Source organism: Phodopus roborovskii, unplaced genomic scaffold, assembly GCF_943737965.1.
Source record: "Phodopus roborovskii unplaced genomic scaffold, PHOROB, whole genome shotgun sequence".
Lineage (NCBI taxonomy): Eukaryota > Metazoa > Chordata > Mammalia > Rodentia > Cricetidae > Phodopus > Phodopus roborovskii.
In genome coordinates this window covers 4846927-4854914 of record NW_026126602.1, presented here as the reverse complement: position 1 = coordinate 4854914, position 7988 = coordinate 4846927, and the positions used below count along the sequence as shown (strand labels likewise).

Here is a 7988-nt window from a genome sequence, read left to right as displayed (position 1 = left end):
AAAAATGCAAAGCTAGCCACACTAGTTAGCCACCTTTAATCCCAGCACTGGGGAGACAGAGGCAGATGGATCTCTGTTAGTTCAAGGCTACCCTGAGCTGCACAAAATTGATCCAGTCTAAAAGAGAAACAGAACTCATGTAAAAGGTGATACCAGCACTTTGGGATCCAATGCCTTTAATCCCAGAACTAGAGAGGAATGCAAGGTGGAAGGAGACAGGAGCTCAGTGCAGTCTGAGACTTGGTGTAGATAGATACAGTTTGGAGATGCGATCTGAGGATAGGATTGCCCATTCAGCCTGAGGATTGGTAGAGGTGAGAGCTCTCTAATGGCTGGCTGTTTTGTTTCCCTGATCTTTAGCTTTAACCCTAACATCCGTCTCTGGGTTTTATTATTAATAACAATTAGAATCCGTGCTACATGCATCCTCTTGCCTGTACCCCCTAAATGATGGGGTTATAATCATAAATCCTAACAGGTGACTTGTTTTGATGCTCATGCCTGTAAATTCTTATTATATTTTTTTTAATCACTGTGTAATTCTGGCTGGGTTTAGCTCTGTCTGGGTTTGAACTCATGAAGATCTGTCTGCCTCTGTTTTCTGGGTTAGCTTCTCTCTCTCTCTCTCTCTCTCTCTCTCTCTCTCTCTCTCTCTCATTCCTTCTCTCCCTCTCTCATAAGAGATAGAACTCATAATATCTCCAGACAGACTCAAAACATCATATGTAGCCAAGGATAGACCTTGAATGCCTGATTTTCCTCCCATAAAGGTCTCATTCTGCAGCCTTGGCTGGTCTGGAGCTCACAGAGGTCCCAATGTGCTTCAGTTGCCCTAGTGCTGAGATTAAAAGCTTGTGTTTTCATGCCTGTTATGGTGGTTTGAAAGAAAATAGCCCCCAAAGGGAGTGGCACTATTAGGAGGTGAGGCCTTGTTGAAGTAGGTGTGGTCTTATTGGAGGATTTGTGTCACTGTGGAGGCAAGCTTTGAGATCTCATATACACTCAAGCAACACCAGTGAGACAGACTACTTCCTATTGACTGCAAGATGTAGAACTCTCAGTCACTTTTCTGCACCATGTCTGCCTGCAAGCCACCATGTCCCACCATAATGAGGATGATGTACTGAATCTCTGAAACTATAAGCCAGTCCCCCCCAATTAAATGTTTTCCTTTATAAGACTTGCTATGGTCATGGTGTCTCTTCACAGCAATAGAAATCTTAAGACACCAACTTTTGTTTGTTTTGTTCTGGGCTTGCATGTATTTTGAGATAGGGTCTCACTTGGAGCCCTGGGTGGCCTGGAACTCATTAGGGCCTTGAACTCAGAGATCTCTTCCCCCCACCCCAAGTCTAGCTATATTGTATTGGGATTAAAACTTTGTGCCACCACACCAACTCAGTCCCAGGGCCTTGCACATGCTAAGCTTTAATTTTAGACAGGCAAATTGATCAGATAATAGTCTACCCCCTTCCTTCCTCCCTCCCTTCTTTCCTTCCTTCCTTCCTTCCTTCCTTCCTTCCTTCCTTCCATTCTTTTAAAAAAAAGTTTTCCAAAACATGGTTCCTCTGTGTAGCCTGGCTGTCCTAGAACTTGTTTTGTAGACAGGTTGGCCTTAAACTCATAGATCTACCTGCCTCTGCTTCCCAAATTAAAGGCATATGCCACCACACCTGGTTTAGATAATGTTTTTTTCCCTTCACACTATAATTTTAATGACTTGCCCTATGTCCCCAGCTTAATAAGTTTAATATTGATGTCATACCAATGAATTAAAAGGTAGAATTTTTTAATTTTTAGATTTGTTTATTTTATGTTGTATTAGTGTTTTGCCTGCATGTATGTCTATGTACCACTTGCATGCCTGGTGCCTGAAGAGGCCAGAAGAGATCATCAGATCCCTAAAACCTAGAGTGCTGACAGTTGAGAGATGCCATATGGGTGCTGGGAACCAACACAGGTCCCTCTGCAAGATCAGCAAATATTTTTAGCATTGAGCCATCTCTCTAGCCTGGGTGATTTAATCTGATGATGGATTTAGTTTCTTGGTGTGGCCTTTAGAGATATTATGATTGGATAAAGTCATTAGGGTGGGGCCCCATGGATGCATTCCCATGGCTTCATAAGGAGAGGGAAGGAGGCCCTATGAATTTCTAGTCTCTCTGAGCCATCTACTCCTCCTGGTCAGAATCAGAGTAGACTTCACTCTTAGTCTCTTGACTTAGAGCTTTGAAATTCATATGGTAATTAAGCCACTTTAAATTTAAGTGGCCCCCAAGCCCACAAAGTGTAGTGGTAGTGGTGGTGGTGGTGGTGGTGGTGGTGGTGGTGGTGGTGGTGGTGGTGCACACCTTTAATCTTGGCATGCAAGATGCAGAGGCAGGCTGATCTCTGAGTTCAAGGTCAGCCTGGTCTACAGAGTAAGTTTCAGAGAGAGAGGGAGAGAGAGAGAGAGAGAGAGAGAGAGGAAGGAAGGAGAGAGTTTCCTTGTAAAATTATTTTACAACTTTAGAATTATGTAATTTTGAGGGTGGGGGAACGTGATCAAATCAAATTCAGGTCACCAAGCCTTTACCAACTGAACCACTTTATAGGCCCACTGTAATCTTTTATGACTTTAGTCATTTGTTAAATAATGGTCCTTAGCCAGGCGGTGGAAGTGCATGCCTTTAATCCTAGCATTCAGGAGGCAAAGGCAAGTGGATTTCTGTGAGTTTGAGGCCATCCTGGTCTTCAGAGCAAGTTCCAGGGCAGCCAAGGCTACACAGAGAAACCCTGTCTTGAATAAACAAAATCAATAAGTAAATACAAAAAGTTAAATTAAAAATTAAAAAAATGGTTCATTACGTTGTTTATTTGCAGTGCTGAGGATTAAACCTAGGGCCTGCATATGCTAACATTTGAGGACTGGGTTTATGTAATTTATTTTGGACAAAATATTCATAAATTCTGAAGTTATAGTAATAATAGTTTGTTTCTTTCTTTCTTTCTTTCTTTTTTTTTTTTTTTTTTTTTTTTTTTTTTTTTGAGGCAGATTCAGCTGCCTCTGTCTCCTGAATGCTGGGACTAAAGGTATGCACCACTATCACTGCTCTGTTAGTTTATTTCAAGTAAAAAGTATGTACCATGGAAAAATCTTAAAAAACAAAATCAAAACTATGCTACTCAACCGTACTTAGTTCTTTAAGATAGCCATTCTGCTTTGGTATGTAAAAGGTCCTAGGTCTTTCTTGTTCCATATAGAACACTAGAAAACAAGGGCCAAAGTTAAAATGACAACTTTGTTTTTCCTTTTCCATTTTTTAAAATTTTTTCTTATTTTACATATCAATCCCAGGTCCCTCTCTGTCCCTCCTTCCCTCCTCTTCCACACTCCCACGTCCCCCCTTCCATCCCATCCTCCCCCCACTCCACTTGTAGGGTGATGTCTTCCTGGAAGGGGTTGTCTAAATCTTTCAAGTCATTTGTAGTAGGGGCTAGGTCCTCCCTCCTATCTCTAGGTTAAGGCAGTTATCCCTCCATGGGGAATGTGCTCCCAAAGTCCTTTTGTGCACCAGGGATACATCCTGGTTCCACTGTCTGAGGTCCCTTAGACTGTCCAGGTCTTCTAAGACCCATATTCAGGTGGTCTGAGTGGGTCCAATGCTGGATTCCCAGCTATCAGAAATGACAACTTCTTAAACAAAAATAGTATTAACTTTTTTTGTATTGTTTTGTTTTGATGTTTTGAGGCAGGGTTTCTTTGTGTAGCCTTGGTTGTTCTGGAACTGGCTCTGTAGATCAGGCTGGTCTCAAACTCACAGAGATCCACTCGCTTCTACTTCCCAAGTTGCTGGGATTAAAGCAATGTGCCACCACTACCTGGCTCTTAACTTTTTGACATATCATGTATAGATGTTTCCAGCCTGGAACCCACTGTGTAGACAGCTGCTGATGTTGCTGACTGGGCTTCCTAGGTATTGGGAAGACAGGCATATGCCACCAGACCTGCCTATAGCACTCTATTCCTACAAAACTGAGTATGTGGAAGTGAATAGGATGCAAGAGGGTAAGTTTGAGATTTCTGTTGTTATTTCTGCCAGGTTGCCAGGGTAGTTGTTGTTCTGTACCATTGTTAGTTCAAATATAAAACCAGTGAAAAAGACAAAGAACATTTTGTATCATTATTATTATTATTATTGGGTTTTGTTTATTTGTTTGTTTTTAGAAACAGCCATGCTGTATAGCTCAGGCTAGTCTGAAACTTATCTCAGCCTCTGCAGTCCTGGGGTTTTTAGGAGTGCCACATCACACCTTGCTACGTGAAAACGATTTTTAATCTAGTGTCTACTGAAACAGTCTTTAGGAAATTCCAGAGGTCCTGACATTGCACTCTAAGGATTCCTGGATGAGAGTGTGTTGTGGCAGTAGGATCATGAATTAAAGGCCAGCCTCATCTACATAGGGAGTTTGAGGTCAGTCTGGGCTGTGTCAGGCCTTGTCTCAAAATAAATAAATAAATAAATGCATAAATATACAACTTCAAGTGCTATGAGAAGAGAGATTGGTAGAATCTATCACATTTCAAATAAGAGAATAAGATCCACAGATTGGATTTCTTATCCTCCTGTCTTAGCCTCCTAAATACTGGAATTACAAAGTGAGATCACCATACCTGGGTAGAGGATAGGATTTGAAATGAACTTTAAAGGATTGGCACAGTTTGGAAGAGGTTGGGAGAAAAAAGTTTATTCAAAGGTAGAAATGGAGAGGACTCAGCCACTTGTGTATTCTTCACTATAGGAAAGGCAATTAAATAACAAAGGAGAGGGGCTGGAGAGATGGCTTAGCAGTTGGGAGCACTGATTGCTATTCCAGAGGTCCTGAGTTCAATTCCCAGCAACCACATGGTGGCTCACAACCATCTGCAATGAGATCTGGTGCTTTCTTCTGACCTGCAGGCATATATGCAGGAAGAACACTGTATACCTAATGAATAAATAAGTCTTTAAAAACAACAACAACAAAAACAAACAAGCAAACAAAGGTGAGTGTCCCTTGCCCCATCTTGTATTTCAAAGGGGAATAGCTAACTATTAGTGTTGTTAAGAAATATTTAGGTCTTTGAATTTGTCCAAAGGTTAAAAACAACAGCCAGAGCTGGGTGTAGTTGCATACACTTTTATTCCCAGCACTTCAGAGGCAGAGGCAGGCAGATCTCTGTGAGTTAGAGGCCAGCTAATGGTTTACAGAGTGAGTTCCAGGACAAGTTCCAAAGCTACACAGAGAAAGCCCAGCCAGGAATGGTGGCTTAATGGTGAGGCTGAGGCAGGAAGATTGCTAGTTCAATGCCAGCTCAGGCTGTAAAAGGAGTGCCAGGCCTGCAAGAGTCACCTAGCTAGATCCAGTCTCAGAAACACAAAGCCACATACAAATAAAACAAAGAGAAACCCTCTCCCCGTTGTAATTTGGATATCAATAGTCCCTAAATTTGGTGGGTACTGCACCCATTCAGCTCAGGGAATTGAGATTGCCTCATTGACAAGTATGCTGGGCGATGAATTACTTTGACAATTGATTGCAATGGCTTCGAGATTGTGGAAGCGTGGCTCCCTGCGCTTGCCGTAACCTGGACTGGACCATTGCATCCTGCGGGTGTGTGCGTGCAAGAAGCTGAGAGAGCAGAGCGGAGGGCGTGTGTCGGGCAAAGCCCGGAGCCCTGGAGGACGACTGGCTCTCCGATCCTGCCACTTGTCTGTCCTACTCCCCTGATCCCGTCCTGCCCTGCAGCAGCGGCCTTGTCTGTACGGCTCCCTCGGGAGCAGGTGAGTGGCGGCGCCTTGCTCGGGGCACCCCCGTGGCCCCGGGGCGGTGGCGGTGGCCGGCCGGGGAGGCGGCCTCGGCGCACAGTAATGGCAGCGCTGTGAGCCGGGGAACGCGAGCTGACAGCCGCCGCCGCCCACCCTCAGAGCCGGGGGCTTCGTCCTTCACGCCTGCGGGTTGCCTCCCTCCCCGGGCCCCTGCCCTCGCCCTGCTTCCGCTGAAGGTAACCCCGCCGGGAACTGGGGAGCCCGGCTGCGGGCGCAGGGAAACTTCCCTTCCCGGCGAATGGGTGGCGGGGATGGGGCGGAGGAACGGAGTTAGGGGCGACCTGGCGGAGGGGAGCGGGCTGAGAGCTGGAGGCCCGGCAAGATGGTGTCCTGTGAGTGACCTCGGCTCCTTCGACTGCTAACCCTTAAGCCAAGCAAGCCCTGGATCGGATCCTGGGCCTCCCCGACCCGCTGCCGGCCGCCCCTCCCTCGGCCTCATTTTCCTCCTAAGGAGGGAAGGTGAGAGTGTGCTCTCCCGCTTATTTACGTGCGCGCACGGAGACCACAGTCTCTGTTGAAGGGAGTAGCATCAATCTCAAGACATCCTAGCCACGAGTATTTTCACTTTTGTTTCCGCAGACAGTGAAGATTGATAGCTTTGGGGAGGAGTAGTCTACGTGCATGCTGCACCTCCTGCCTCAACACTTACACGGGGCTGGTGAAATAAGAACCTCAGACTCTCTCCAGCACTTGTTTACACACTAGAGTCTAGACCCTTCCTTACTATTGCGGTGCTTGCAAGTAGAACATATTTGAATTTCTATTGTTATTATAAGTTACCCCCTGTCCTCCTTGGTTACTGTTCCTGGCTGCATGGCAGTGCCCTCTAAGTTTCTATTTGAAGATAAGATGTAAACTACTAAATTGGAGATAGAGCTCAATGCTTCAACATTTGTCTAGCATGCAAAAAGCCCTGAGTTCAACTCCAACTCCATCCAGCACCGCCTTCTGAAAAAAAAAAAAAAAAAAAAAAAGCTTGGCGTGTGTATTTACTTACTGAATTTAATAGAAAAGATACTTGCCCTAGAACTTACTTAAAACCCACATTCATACACAGTATGGGAGATCACTTCTCTTCTTTCATCTCGTGTCATTCCATGACATAAAAGTGATCTAATTAGTTAGACGTTCTCTTTTGCCCATATACAGTATTTGGAAGTCCCTTCCCAAAGAGTCACAAATGAATTTTAAACAGTAGCGCACACTTTTAATTACTTAACCCCTCCCCCCATGTTTTTTGTGAGTTGTGGGACTGTCTTGGTGGTTTGTTTGTTTTGGGGGGGTTGTTTTTTTGCTTTCTTACTTGCTTTGTATTTTGAGACAGTCTCTATTATGGAGCCCCAGCTGTGTAGGTCAGAGTGGCCTTACTGCCTCTGCCTTCCCAGTGCTGGGATTAAAAACATGTGCTGTCACACCCAGTTCTCTTGTTTAGCCCTGACTGGTCTAGAACTCACTGTGTAGCTCAGCTAACCTCATATTCTTGGGAGTTCTGCTTTACCAGGCCCTGCTTTTTTTAGTTTTGTCTTTTATCAATATGTTAATGTGTAAGATTATGTGTCCATGTCTTTTATTCTTTCATCCTCAGTAATTGACCTCAAATGTATGGACCTTCTTCAAAGTTAGTTTTCCTGTAGGAAGAGCTGGTCCCTGTGCTAAACTGTATTGCAGGAGTTAGGGATTAGCTCTAGACTTTGCTTCCTTTAATGCTTCAATTGTGTCTGAGATGGAGAGGCATACATAATAGGTAAACAAGTAGGATAGTGCTCCAAAGGAAATAAGGAATTGTAGTGATTGGGAGAAGTTGTTTCAGATTCTGTGGTGACCTTTGACATATTTGAAAAAAACCAGAAAGAACAGGTCTTTGGAAGGGCTGAAGAAACTTTGGAAGAAATGCAAATGGAAAAGCCCTGAGGTGTAGTGGAACTAGACACCCAATGAAAGTAGACCCTTAAGAGAGGTTGAGCCAGAATAGCCAGGGGCCAGAGTTTGGTTTTTAAAACATTTTAAGTTTTGGAATTTGAAAGCCAAGAGTGATAGTCTGATTTATATTAGATTGGAGAGTAGATGTCCAAAGTCACCCCCACTTGGGGTCAGAGTTGTGGCCTTGGACCATTAAAAGACAAGTAACAAGGTTTCCAG

General features: G+C 44.3%; 1 protein-coding gene across 3 annotated transcripts in view; it reads left to right on the top strand.

Annotated features, from left to right (window-relative positions):
• The first annotated feature begins 5723 nt into the window (after positions 1 to 5723).
• Positions 5724 to 7988, top strand: part of Cul2 (cullin 2) — a 42662-nt gene continuing 40397 nt past the window's right edge. For 2 of the 3 annotated variants that reach the window (XM_051205762.1, XM_051205764.1), the window contains exon 1: positions 5855 to 6025. The gene's annotated coding sequence lies outside the window, so the exon portion shown is untranslated. Of the gene's footprint in view, positions 5805 to 5854; positions 6026 to 7988 lie in introns of those variants that run through there. The other variant, XM_051205763.1, reaches the window with a different exon arrangement.